The sequence below is a fragment of the Oncorhynchus gorbuscha genome, linkage group LG12 (assembly GCF_021184085.1).
Source record: "Oncorhynchus gorbuscha isolate QuinsamMale2020 ecotype Even-year linkage group LG12, OgorEven_v1.0, whole genome shotgun sequence".
NCBI classification, from domain to species: domain Eukaryota; kingdom Metazoa; phylum Chordata; class Actinopteri; order Salmoniformes; family Salmonidae; genus Oncorhynchus; species Oncorhynchus gorbuscha.
In genome coordinates, this window is record NC_060184.1 from 67,605,667 (window position 1) to 67,620,666 (window position 15,000).

At 46.4% G+C, this 15,000-nt stretch overlaps 1 protein-coding gene across 1 annotated transcript in view; it reads right to left on the reverse strand.

The window, feature by feature from the left end:
* The window catches only part of LOC123991286 (ribosomal protein S6 kinase alpha-3-like), a 37,915-nt gene that overhangs the window by 17,684 nt on the left and 5,231 nt on the right, over positions 1-15,000 (reverse strand). The gene's annotated exons all lie outside the window — the stretch shown is intronic.

The window sequence follows — 15,000 nt, forward strand, 5'->3', positions numbered from 1 at the left end:
GAAGAGGAGGAAGAGTGACACACCAACAGTAGGAAAGAGATGTGATATCACTTTCCACCTATCCCTCTCCCTCCAACTCCGCTCCACCCCCTCCTGTTTCACAGCTCATGTCATCAAAGCCCAAATATGGAATTTCACACTTATGTATGCAAATGTATACACATCACCAGACCTCACAGACTCACAGACCAACAGGATGGAGCTCATATACAGCCAAACGTTTTTACAACACTCATATGAACATTTTCAACATACATCATAGCATACACCTAGTGTACAAAACATTAGGAACGCCTTCCTAATATTGAGTTGCATCGCCTTTTGCCCTCAGAACAGACTCAATTCGTTGGGGCATGGACTCTACAAGGATATCGAAAGCACTCACCTTCTGAATGGCACTCATACCCAATCCATGTCTGAATTGTCTCGACACTTTAAAATGTTTTTTAACCGGTCTCCTCCCCTTCATCTACACTGATTGAAGTGGATTTAACAAGTGACATTAATAAGGGATCAGAGATTTCACCTGGATTCACCTGGTCAGTCTATGCCATGGATAGATCAGGTTTTCCTAATGTTTTGTGCACACAGTGTATGTACTATGTATATTATAGCACCCTTATGGACTTCCGTATAGACCTTGTCATATACTGAACATAGATATACATCATGCTAGTGTAGCAGAGTTTACGTGCTGAATATCAGTGCCATCCGGATGTGTGGTAGGGGAGTTTCAGTTGGACACACAGAGGTCTGGACACACACTGTGTTGAGATATTTCCGTCTGTTTGAAGTGTGTGTGTCTGTGTGTGTGTGTGTGAGTGAGTGAGTGAGTGAGTGAGTGAGTGAGTGAGTGAGTGAGTGAGTGAGTGAGTGAATTAGTGTGTGAATCACACCGCAGATGGAGGATCAGAGAGAGGCGACAGGTTGCTCATGTAGCACCTCTTAATCACAGGATAAAAATGTACAGCTCAAATCAAATGCACTGAATACAACAGGTGTAGACTTTACCATGAAATGCTAACTTACGGTCCCTTTCCCAACAATACAGAGTTAAAAACAAAGAAACATTTGCTAAATAAAAAAAGGAAATTGTAACACAAAATAACAATAATGGGACTATATACAAGGAGCACTGGTACTGAGTCCATGTGCAGAGTTAGAGGTTACTGAGGTAATATGTACATGTAGGTATGGGTAAAAAGTGACGAGGCAATCAGGATATTTAATAAAAAGAGTAGCAGCAGTGTATGTGAAGAGTGAGAAAGTGTGTCAACAAAATGTGTGTTTGTGGCGTCAATATGCATTTGTGTGTGTGAACATATGTAGTGCTTTTTCATGCTTTTATACAAAGACTGCAGCCAACACAGGGCAATGTCCCCAATCACTGCCCTGGGGCATTGGGATATATTGATTTTGGGGGGGGGGGGGAGGAAAGAGTGCCTCCTACTGGCCCTCCAACATCACTTCTAGCAGCATCTGGTCTCCCATCCAGGGACTGACCAGGACCAACCCTGTGTGTTTATTTTTTATTTTTTTATTTCACCTTTATTTAACCAGGTAGGCTAGTTGAGAACAAGTTCTCATTTGCAACTGCGACCTGGCCAAGATAAAGCATAGCAGTGTGAACAGACAACACAGAGTTACACATGGAATAAACAATTAACAAGTCAATAACACAGTAGAAAAAATGGGCAATCTATATACAATGTGTGCAAAAGGCATGAGGAGGTAGGCGAATAATACAATTTTGCAGATTAACACTGGAGTGATAAATGATCAGATGGTCATGTACAGGTAGAGATATTGGTGTGCAAAAGAGCAGAAAAATAAATAAATAAAAACAGTATAAAAACAGTATGGGAATGAGGTAGGTGAAAATGGGTGGGCTATTTTCCTATAGACTATGTACAGCTGCAGCGATCGGTTAGCTGCTCGGATAGCTGATGTTTGAAGTTGGTGAGGGAGATAAAAGTCTCCAACTTCAGCGATTTTTGCAATTCGTTCCAGTCACAGGCAGCAGAGTACTGGAACGAAAGGCGGCCAAATGATGTGTTGGCTTTAGGGATGATCAGTGAGATACACCTGCTGGAGCGCGTGCTACGGATGGGTGTTGCCATCGTGACCAGTGAACTGAGATAAGGCGGAGCTTTACCTAGCATGGACTTGTAGATGACCTGGAGCCAGTGGGTCTGGCGACGAATATGTAGTGAGGGCCAGCCGACTAGAGCATACAAGTCGCAGTGGTGGGTGGTATAAGGTGCTTTAGTGACAAAACGGATGGCACTGTGATAGACTGCATCCAGTTTGCTGAGTAGAGTGTTGGAAGTCATTTTGTAGATGACATCGCCGAAGTCGAGGATCGGTAGGATAGTCAGTTTTACTAGGGTAAGCTTGGCAGCGTGAGTGAAGGAGGCTTTGTTGCGGAATAGAAAGCCGACTCTTGATTTGATTTTCGATTGGAGATGTTTGATGTGGGTCTGGAAGGAGAGTTTGCAGTTTAGCCAGACACCTAGGTACTTATAGATGTCCACATATTCAAGGTCGGAACCATCCAGGGTGGTGATGCTAGTCGGGCATGCGGGTGCAGGCAGCGATCGGTTGAAAAGCATGCATTTGGTTTTACTCGCGTTTAAGAGCAGTTGGAGGCCACGGAAGGAGTGCTGTATGTCATTGAAGCTCGTTTGGAGGTGTCCAATGACGGGCCGAAAGTATATAGAATGGTGTCGTCTGCGTAGAGGTGGATCAGGGAATCGCCCGCAGCAAGAGCAACATCATTGATATACACAGAGAAAAGAGTCGGCCCGAGAATTGAACCCTGTGGCACCCCCACAGAGACTGCCAGAGGACCGGACAGCATGCCCTCCGATTTGACACACTGAACTCTGTCTGCAAAGTAATTGGTGAACCAGGCAAGGCAGTCATCCGAAAAACCGAGGCTGTTGAGTTTGCCGATAAGAATATGGTGATTGACAGAGTCGAAAGCCTTGGCGAGGTCGATGAAGACGGCTGCACAGTACTGTCTTTTATCGATGGCAGTTATGATATCGTTTAGTACCTTGAGTGTGGCTGAGGTGCACCCGTGACCGGCTCGGAAACCAGATTGCACAGCGGAGAAGGTACGGTGGGATTCGAGATGGTCAGTGACCTGTTTGTTGACTTGGCTTTCGAAGACCTTAGATAGGCAGGGCAGGATGGATATAGGTCTGTAAAAGTTTGGGTCCAGGGTGTCTCCCCCTTTGAAGAGGGGGATGACTGCGGCAGCTTTCCAATCCTTGGGGATCTCAGACGATATGAAAGAGAGGTTGAACAGGCTGGTAATAGGGGTTGCGACAATGGCGGCAGATAGTTTCAGAAATAGCGGGTCCAGATTGTCAAGCCCAGCTGATTTGTACGGGTCCAGGTTTTGCAGCTCTTTCAGAACATCTGTTATCTGGATTTGGGTAAAGGAGAACCTGGAGAGGCTTGGGTGAGGAGCTACGGGGGGGCGGAGCTGTTGGCCGAGGTTGGAGTAGCCAGGCGGAAGGCATGGCCAGCCGTTGAGAAGTGCTTATTGAAGTTTTCGATAATCATGGATTTATCGGTGGAGACCGTGTTTCCTAGCCTCAGTGCAGTGGGCAGCTGGGAGGAGGTGCTCTTGTTCTCCATGGACTTCACAGTGTCCCAGAACTTTTTGGAGTTGGAGCTACAGGATGCAAACTTCTGCCTGAAGAAGCTGGCCTTAGCTTTCCTGACTGACTGCGTGTATTGGTTCCTGACTTCCCTGAACAGTTGCATATCACGGGGCTATTCGATGCTATTGCAGTCCGCCACAGGATGTTTTTGTGCTGGTCGAGGGCAGTCAGGTCTGGAGTGAACCAAGGGCTGTATCTGTTCTTGGTTCTGCATTTTTTGAACGGAGCATGCTTATCTAAAATGGTGAGGAAGTTACTTTTAAAGAATGACCATGCATCCTCAACTGACGGGATGAGGTCAATGTCCTTCCAGGATACCCGGGCCAGGTCGATTAGAAAGGCCTGCTCACAGAAGTGTTTTAGGGAGCGTTTGACAGTGATGAGGGGTGGTCGTTTGACTGCGGCTCCGTGGCGGATACAGGCGATGAGGCAGTGATCGCTGAGATCCTGGTTGAAGACAGCAGAGGTATATTTGGAGGGCCAGTTGGTTAGGATGACGTCTATGAGGGTGCCCTTGTTTACAGAGTTAGGGTTGTACCTGGTGGGTTCCTTGATGATTTGAGTGAGATTGAGGGCATCTAGCTTAGATTGTAGGACTGCCGGGGTGTTAAGCATATCCCAGTTTAGGTCACCTAACAGAACGAACTCTGAAGCTAGATGGGGGCGATCAATTCACAAATGGTGTCCAGGGCACAGCTGGGAGCTGAGGGGGGTCGGTAGCAGGCGGCAACAGTGAGAGACTTGTTTCTGGAGAGAGTAATTTTCAAAATTAGTAGTTCAAACTGTTTGGGGATGGACCTGGAAAGTATGACATTACTTTGCAGGCTATCTCTGCAGTAGACTGCGACTCCGCCCCCTTTGGCAGTTCTATCTTGATGGAAGATGTTATAGTTGGGTATGGAAATCTCTGAATTTTTGGTGGCCTTCCTGAGCCAGGATTCAGACATGGCAAGGACATCAGGGTTAGCAGAGTGTGCTAAAGCAGTGAGTAAAACAAACTTAGGGAGGAGGCTTCTGATGTTGACATGCATAAAACCAAGACTTTTTCGATCACAGAAGTCAACAAATGAGGGTACCTGGGGACATGCGGGGCCTGGGTTTACCTCCACATCAACCGCGGAACAGAGAAGGAGTAGTATGAGGGTGCGGCTAAAGGCTATCAAAACTGGTCGCCTAGAGCGTTGGGGGCAGAGGATAAGAGGAGCAGGTTTCTGGGCATGGTAGAATATATTCAGGGCATAATGCGCAGACAGGGGTATGGTGGGGTGCGGGTACAGCGGAGGTAAGCCCAGGCACTGGGTGATGATGAGAGAGGTTGTATCTCTGGACATGCTGGTTGTAATGGGTGATGTCACCGCATGTGTGGGGGGTGGGACAAGGGAGGTAACAGGGGTATGCAGAGTGGATCTAGGGGCTCCATTGTGAACTAAAACAATGATAACTAACCTGAACAACAGTATACAAGGCATATTGACAGTGTGTGTGTGTGTGTGTGTGTGTGTGTGTGTGTGTGTGTGTGTGTGTGTGTGTGTGTGTGTGTGTGTGTGTGTGTGTGTGTGTGTGTGTGTGTGTGTGTGTGTGTGTGTGTGTGTGTGTGTGTGTGTGTGTGTGTGTGTGTGTGTGCGCACAGAGCCAGTGCAAGAGAATCAATGCTCAGCATATGCACCTGGTAATCCATTTGGTCCTGCGACCTTGTGAATGTTAAGGTCTTACTCATATCGGCTTGATCACACAGTTGTCCAGAACAGCTGGTGCTTTCATGCATGGGTTTGTGTTGCTTTGAAGCGAGCATAGAAGGCATTGAGCTCGTCTGGTAGGCTTGTGTCACTGTGTCACTGGGCCTCTCGCGGCTGGGTTTCCCTTTGTAGACAAGGTCCAAAAGGCTCTATCCCCAAGCCATATGAATGCTGAACAATTAATTAAATGGTCACCCAGACTATTTACATTGACACACCCCACCCTTTATTTATACGCTGCTGCTACTCGCTGTTTATTATCTATGCATAGTCACTTTACCCCTACTTACATGTACAAATTACCTCGACTAACCTGTGCCCCCGCACATTGACTCGGTACCGGTACCCCCTGTACTTAGCCTCATTACTTTTTATTTTAAAAATTACTTTCCTAACTCTATTTCTTGAACTGTAGTGTTGGTTAAGGGCTTGTATGTAAGTAAGCATTTCACAGTGTATTCGGCGCATGTGACAAATACAATTTGATTTGTAATCTGTGATAGTTTGCAAGCCCTGCCACATCCAACGAGCTTCAGAGCCGGTGTAGTAGGAGTCAATCTTGGTCTTGAGGGCATAGCAGGATTTCTTATAAGCGTCCGGATTAGTCTCCCACTCCTTGAAAGCTGCAGCTCCAGCCTTTAGCTCAGTGTGGATGTTGCCTGTAATCCATGGCTTCTGGTTGAGATATGTACGTACGGTCACTGTGGGGAAGACGATGTCGATGCACTTATTAATGAAGCCGTTGACTGATGTGGTAAACTCCTCAATGCCATCGGATGAATCCCGGAACATATTCCAGTCTGTGCTAGTGAAACAGTCCTGTACCTTTAGCATCCGCTTCATCTGACCACTTCCCTATTGAATGTGTCACTGGTACTTCCTGTTTGCATTTTTGCTTGTAAGCAGGAATCAGGAAGACAGTTATGGTCAGATTTTCCAAATGGAGGGCGAGAGAGAGCTTTTTATGTGTTTCTGTGTGTGGAGTAATGGTGAACTAGAGTTTTGTATGTTTCTGTGTGTGGAGTAATGGTGAACTAGAGTTTTGTATGTGTTTCTGTGTGTGGAGTAATTGTGAACTAGAGTTTTGTATGTGTTTCTGTGTGTGGAGTAATTGTGAACTAGAGTTTTATATGTGTTTCTGTGTGTGGAGTAATTGTGAACTAGAGATTTGTATGTGTTTCTGTATGTGAAGTAATGGTGAACTAGAGTTGTATGTGTTTCTGTGTGGGGAGTAATGGTGAACTAGGAGTTTTGTATGTGTTTCTGTGTGTGGAGTAATGGTGAACTAGAGTTTTCTATGTGTTTCTGTGTGTGGAGTAATGGTGAACTAGAGTTTTGTATGTGTTTCTGTGTGTGGAGTAATGGTGAACTAGAGTTTTGTATGTGTTTATGTGTGTTTTTTCGCCTCTAGTTGCAAAGGTGATTTTAGTTTTCCTGCAATAAAATCAAACCGGCCACTAGGAGCGCTGCATCTAGGTCAGCAACACCAGCGCTCAACACAGACAGACAGACAGACAGACAGACAGACAGACAGACAGACAGACAGACAGACAGACAGACAGACAGACAGACAGACAGACAGACAGACAGACAGACAGACAGACAGACAGACAGACAGACAGACAGACAGACAGACAGACAGACAGACAGACAGACAGACAGACAGACAGACAGACAGACAGACAGACAGACAGACAGACAGACAGACAGACAGACAGACAGACAGACAGACAGACAGACAGACAGACAGACAGACAGACAGACAACTCCTCTCCTCTTCTACAACCACAACACACCATTACTGTTTAATACCACCACAAACTGTGTGTGTGTGTGTGTGTGTGTGTGTGTGTGTGTGTGTGTGTGTGTGTGTGTGTGTGTGTGTGTGTGTGTGTGTGTGTGTGTGTGTGTGTGTGTGTGTGTGTGTGTGTGTGTGTGTGTGTGTGTGTGTGTGTGTGTGTGTGTGTGTGTGTGTGTGTGTGTGTGTGTGTGTGTGTGTGTGTGCGCATAGAGAAAGTCTATTACAGCCTTCCAAGATCACTATAGCTCAATCCCACTGTGGCTGCATAGGCCTATTCATTTAATGACATTAATTCAGCTAATGAAGTGATGAGATCTAATCAAGCATCATTGTAAGGAACAGAAGCTGGTAGACGAGATCAGAGAGAAAGAACTACACAGAGAACAGCAGCATCACAAACACAAATTACAATTTTAGCTGGAATGTTCTCTATCTTCCATGGAATATTCTACAGCCAATTCTGAAAGCCACACACACACAAACACACACACAAACACACAAACACACACATAGTACAGAGGCAAGTTTTAGTCCTTGTCAGCTTTAGGACAGATAGTGGTAACCTGACACAACCACTCCAGGATAGCATTACTGTACCCGCACACACAGTCCTGTACTTACAGCCCCCTGGGTTTCGGAACACCCGCATCCTGCCCTGGTAAACAAACCCCAGTCCCGCTCCTTCCCGGTAAATTTTCCGGTGCAGTTCCTGGTAAGGTCTCCGGTAAAGTTTTGGATCAGTAGACATCCTAGGGCCTTGAGTCTGCTAGTCAGAACACCCAGAGACACACACACTGCTTTGGCCTCACTCATACCTAATCACACACTGTCCTTCAGACAGCTATGCACTGGATGTGTGTGTGTGTGTGTAAGACAGAGGTAGAGTGGGTGAAAATAAGAGTGAAGAAGAGGGAGCATGTTGGAGTGTATGTGAGGGAGGTGTGTGTGACTCAGTCAGGGGGAACACCAGAAATCCAAACTGGGATCCCCCCTAAACCCCTCTGTAACCTCCTACCCTTAGCTTCCATCATGTGATCTAGAGATTCCCATGAAACACACACACACACACACCATACACGTGAACCAATGCCTGACTACCACGTACCGCAAAGAATGCACACACACGTGTCTCAGAATATGACAGCGTAGAAGGAATTACAGGCAGCTGTTGTGCAAGGCCTATCACCTTCCCCATGAGTGCAACCTCACTAATTGTCCCCACACAACAAGAACAATAAGTCCCGGGGTTCCTCTGGGGGGACAGACCTCTACAACTAAACAGCCAGTCTGAGACAGTCTAACCTACTAGTTCTAAACCACACTTTCTTCCCTTGAACAGTGAGACTAGTGAAGATATTAAATACATTACTGTACTGAATACAGTGTGTAGAAGAATAGACTGATAAGTAGTACTACAATATTACTACAAAAGTACTAGAGCATTAACAGCTCTGGAGCTGGTCTTTCTGTATTAAACCTCCATGGGTGCGTGTGTCTGTGTGTGTGTGTGCGTTCATACGTGCAGTATGCAGTATTAGGCTCTAAGTCTCTGTGTGGCAGTGGCTTCCATGGACTGTGAGAGAGGAATTCCAGGCAATCTGTGTCCCTAAACCACTTATGCAACCAAACTAACAGTGCACATACAAGCGAGGACACACACACACACAAACACACTCACACACACACAGAGGGCTGATTGATGCGCATACTTGGGCCTAGGTTAGCAGAACATAACACATCCGCTAGGCTAGGCCTTAGGACACCGTCTCATAACACACACACACACACACTGTCCTTTGGTAACTGGTCATGAGGCGCTCTACAGACAGCGATAGGTTAACTAACAACCAATCAGAAAGGCGGGCGAGAAAGTGAGAGAGATTATTAAGTATTGATGATGAGGAGCAGAGAGAGGATAGGGCAGCATAATTTATTCAGGAACTGAATGTATCTGAATTAGAATTCAATCTCTGCCTGCTTGGCCCCCTTCTATTCTGACTGAGTGGAGACTCCACCGTGTTCAATACACCTTCTATTCTGACTGAGTGGAGACTCCACCGTGTTCAATACACCTTCTATTCTGACTGAGTGGAGACTCCACCGTGTTCAATACACCTTCTATTCTGACTGAGTGGAGACTCCACCGTGTTCAATACACCTTCTATTCTATCTGAGTGGAGACTCCACCATGTTCAATACACCTTCTATTCTGACTGAGTGGAGACTCCACCGTGTTCAATACACCTTCTATTCTGACTGAGTGGAGACTCCACCATGTTCAATACAACTTCTATTCTATCTGAGTGGAGACTCCACCATGTTCAATACACCTTCTATTCTGACTGAGTGGAGACTCCACCGTGTTCAATACACCTTCTATTCTGACTGAGTGGAGACTCCACCGTGTTCAATACACCTTCTATTCTATCTGAGTGGAGACTCCACCATGTTCAATACACCTTCTATTCTGACTGAGTGGAGACTCCACCGTGTTCAATACACCTTCTATTCTGACTGAGTGGAGACTCCACCATGTTCAATACAACTTCTATTCTATCTGAGTGGAGACTCCACCATGTTCAATACACCTTCTATTCTGACTGAGTGGAGACTCCACCATGTTCAATACACCTACTATTCTGACTGAGTGGAGACTCCACCATGTTCAATACACCTACTATTCTGACTGAGTGGAGACTCCACCGTGTTCAATACAGCTTCTATTCTGACTGAGTGGAGACTCCACCATGTTCAATACACCTTCTATTCTGACTGAGTGGAGACTCCACCGTGTTCAATACAGCTTCTATTCTGTCTGAGTGGAGACTCCACCATGTTCAATACAGCTTCTATTCTGTCTGAGTGGAGACTCCACCATGTTCAATACACCTTCTATTCTGTCTGAGTGGAGACTCCACCATGTTCAATACACCTTCTATTCTGACTGAGTGGAGACTCCACCATGTTCAATACACCTTCTATTCTGTCTGAGTGGAGACTCCACCATGTTCAATACACCTTCTATTCTGACTGAGTGGAGACTCCACCATGTTCAATACACCTTCTATTCTGACTGAGTGGAGACTCCACCGTGTTCAATACAGCTTCTATTCTGACTGAGTGGAGACTCCACCATGTTCAATACACCTTCTATTCTGACTGAGTGGAGACTCCACCATGTTCAATACACCTTCTATTCTGTCTGAGTGGAGACTCCACCATGTTCAATACACCTTCTATTCTGTCTGAGTGGAGACGCCACCATGTTCAATACAGCTTCTATTCTGACTGAGTGGAGACTCCACCATGTTCAATACACCTACTATTCACAGATCTGTGCAAGAAATTGAACATAGGATTTAACACACAAGTTATCCAGCAGGACAGAGAGATAAAATACAGAGAGTGTGAGATAAAGAAATAGACTGAGTGAGAGTGACAGAGGGAGAGAGAGACAGAGAGGTAGAGAGTGAGAGCAAGAGAAAGAAAGAAAAGAGGGGGAACCCCACAGTGCAGTGATCTACACTGGCTCTATTGTTCTTAGTCTTGTCTGTCTGTCTGTCTGTCTGTCTGTCTGTCTGTCTGTCTGTCTGTCTGTCTGTCTGTCTGTCTGTCTGTCTGTCTGTCTGTCTCTCTGTCTCTCTGTCTCTCTGTCTCTCTGTCTCTCTGTCTCTCTGTCTCTCTGTCTCTCTGTCTCTCTGTCTCTCTGTCTCTGTCTCTCTGTCTCTGTCTCTCTGTCTCTGTCTCTCTGTCTCTCTTGTTAGAGAAATCTCACCGCTTCATCTGTTGCCAGCAGCGCTTCTTAGGTCAGAGCAAGCCTCGTAATTATATCACACACACACACACACACAAATACACACATGCCTTTGTCTTAACATAGAATAAGAATGTTTGCCCTCACCCAAAGAAAGAGAGACTGAATGCGATTGCTTGGGAAACTAACAGTCAGTATGGGAAAGCAAACGCTGACCGTGTGTGTATGTGTGTTTGCGTGTGCGTATTGTCAGAGCCCTACCCGTATATGGTTGTGCCTGATCCAAGACAAAGGCATCTTCAGCATTGTCCTCATATCACACACACACATCCACAAACGACGACAGAGAGAAACACATACCCAAGCATTCACAGGCCACTGAGTTGAAGAATGGACAGAGAGAGGAACTCATAGGAGTCTAAACACACACACACAGGAGGAAGGTCTGCCCAGGAAGAGCCTACAGCTGCTGGTCACCGTGGTGATTAGAGCATGTCCTGTCCTTGCTCCCCTGGCAACCACATCTGCACAGGAACACACACATCATTCCTCAGAGGGTTTCCACTACCTCACACAAACACACCCACACCCACACAGACACACGAACATACGGCGTTCCAATAGATAAACATAAAATCCTACACAACGCCCATGAAGATACTCAAAATATATAAATGGTCTGTAAACTGTATACTGTATGTAAACTGTATGTTTCACTACCACAGACTGTAATATGTCATATGTTCATCGACAAATTAATCCCCCACAGTGACTGTACGTACATATCCAAACCAGAAGCCATGGATTACAGGCAACATCCGCGCTGAGTGAAAGGCTAAGAGCTGCCGCTTCTAAGGAGCTGGACACTAATCCGGATGCTTATAATAAATCCTGCCACGACTTACGGCAAGCCATCAAACAGGCAAAGCATCAATACAGGACTAAGATCTAATCTTACTACGCTCGTCAGATGTGGCAGGGCTTGCAACTATTGTATTTGCTCCAGCAGGTATATTTCACTGGTCATCCCCAAAGCCAACTCCTCCTTTGGCCGGCTTTCCTTCCAGTTCTCTGCTGCCAATGACTGGAACGAATTGCAAAAATCACTGAAGCTGGAGTCTTATATCTCCCTCACTAACGTTATGCATCAGCTGATGAGCAGCTTACCTATCACTGTACCTGTACATAGCCCAACTGTAAATATTCCACCCAACCACCTCATCCCCATATTGTTATTTATTTTTTGCTCCTTTGCACCCCAGTATCTCTGCTTGCACATTCATCTTCTGCACATCTATCACTCCCGTGTTTAATTGCTAAATTGTAATTATTTTGCCACTATGGCCTATTTATTGCCTTACCTCCCTAATCGTACTACATTTGCACACACTGTATATATACTTTTCTATTGTGTTATTGACTGTACATTTGTTTATTCCATGTGTAACTCTGTGTTGTTTGTGTCACACTGCTTTGCTTTATCTTGGCCAGGTCGCAGTTGTAAATGAAAACTTGTTCTCAACTGGCCTACCTGGTTAAATAAAGGTGAAATAAATACACTTAAAAAATACGGTTGCAATCTCTTTGGCACTGCCCTCTCCCACCTGGACAAGAGGAACACCTATATGAGAATGCTGTTCATTGATTACAGCTCAGTGTTCAACACCATTGTGCCCTCCAAGCTCATCACTAAGCTAAGGACCCTGGGACTAAACACCCCCCTCTGCAACTGGATCCTGGACTTCATGACTGGCCACCCCCAGGTGGTGAGGAAAGGCAACAACACATCCGCCACGCTGACCCTTGACACAGTGGCCCCGCAGGGGTGCATGCTTAGTCCCCTCCTGTACGCCCTGTTCAACTATGACTGCGTGGCTGTGCACAACTCCAACACCATCATTAAGTATGCTGGTGACACGACGGTGGTAGGCCTGATCACCGACGATGATAAGACAGCCTTTAGGGAGGAGGTCAGGGACCTGGCAGTGTGATGCAACGACATCTTCCTTAATGTCAGCAAGACAAAGGTCAAGAGCTTCAAGTTCTTCGGTGTCCACATCACTAAGGATCTATCATGGTCCACACACACCAACAGAGTCATGAAGAGGGCACGACAACGCCTCTTCCCCTTCAGAAGGCTGAAAAGATTTGGCATGGGCCCTCAGATCCTCAAAAAGTTATACAGCTGCACCATTGAGAGCATCTTGACTGGCTGCATCACCACTTGGTATGGCAACTGCTTGGCATCTGACCGCAAGGCGCTGCAGAGGGTAATGCGTAAGGCCCAGTACATGACTCTCTGCAATCCAGGACTTCGATACCAGGTGGTGTCAGAGGAAGACGCTAAAAATGGTTGAATACGCCAACCACTCAAGTTATAGACTGTTCTCTCTGCTAACGCATGGCAAGCGTTACCGATGCATCAAGTCTGGAACCAACAGGATCCTGAACAGCTTCTAGACCCAAGCCATTAGACTGCTAAGTAGTTAGTTAAATAGTTCATCAAATAGCTACCCAGTCTATCTGCATTGACCCTTTTTGCACTAACTTTTTTGACTCATCACATACGCTGCTGCTACTGTTTATTATCTATCCTGTTGCCTAGTCACTTTATTCCTAGTTATTAGTACATATCTACCTCAATGACCTCGTACCCCTGCACATCCACTCTGTACTGGTACCCTGTGTATGTAGCCAAGTTGTCGTTACTCATTGTGTATTTATTATTACTTTCTCTCTACATTGTTGGGAAGGGCCTGTAAGTAAGCATTTTACTGTTAGTCTACACCTGGTGTTTACTAAGCATGTGAGAAATACCATTTTGTTTGATTTAAACACTAGCCATTACTGGTGTTTTGTGTGTCTATGTGTTCCTTGTCTAGAGGTTAACTTCCTGCTGACGGTACAGAAACAGAATCTCCCTGTATCTCCATGACAACAGACATCCCTCTATCACCATTTGAGGAAGAAAGAGGGAGTATCAGAATTATGCTCTAAATTTGAACAGTCTGATTTTTCTTAAAGGCAGAATTTGTAGGGGAACAAGACCCGTATTCTCAAAGCGTCTTAGAGTAGGAGTTCTGCTGGGATCAGTTTTGTCCTTTAGATCATAAGTATATGGACGTGGATCAGCACTCTTACTCTGAGACGCTTAATGAATACAGGCCCAGAGTGTGACTGTGACAAGGTCATGTTGATTCAGATGGAGTGGTTCAGTAGATATCTGGCTCTGGGGGACAGGGGGATTCCAGGGTGGGGCTCTGGGGGACAGGGGGATCCCTGGGTGGGGCTCTGGGGGACAGGGGGATTCCTGGGTGGGGCTCTGGGGACCCCTGGGTGGGGCTCTGGGGGACAGGGGGATCCCTGGGTGGGGCTCTGGGGGACCCCTGGGTGGGGCTCTGGGGGACAGGGGGATCCCTGGGTGGGGCTCTGGGGGACAGGGGGATTCCTGGGTGGGGCTCTGGGGGACAGGGGGATCCCTGGGTGGGGCTCTGGGGGACAGGGGGATCCCTGGGTGGGGCTCTGTTTGGCCTGTAGCCCCTCACTTCCTCCTTTGCCCTCTCCTTCTTTCTCTGCATCCATCTCCTCCCTTTTTTTTCTCCCTCTCCTCTCTCTTCTGTCCCTCCCTTCTTGTGTCTCTCTCATAACTCTCCTCCCTCTCTTTCTCCTCCCTCTTCTCTCGATTAAAAGTGTCTGAGGGAAACTCCTAGAAAACCCCTCTGACCGTGTGTGTGTGTGTGTGTGTGTGTGTGTGTGTGTGTGTGTGTGTGTGTGTGTGTGTGTGTGTGTGTGCATGCAATATAATTGTTCTTAGAGAGTGTTTCATTCAGGAAGTGTGGCGCCTGATACAGAGATTGCATCATCACCTTGTGACCTCACAATAACAATCCCACAATGCTTCACTCTCATGAAGAGCCCAATGCCGGTAACAATCCCACAATGCTTCACTCTCATGAAGAGCCCAATGCCGGCTGTCCCAGAATGTGCGGACCAACACACCCATAGACACACACACACGCACACGCACACACACAC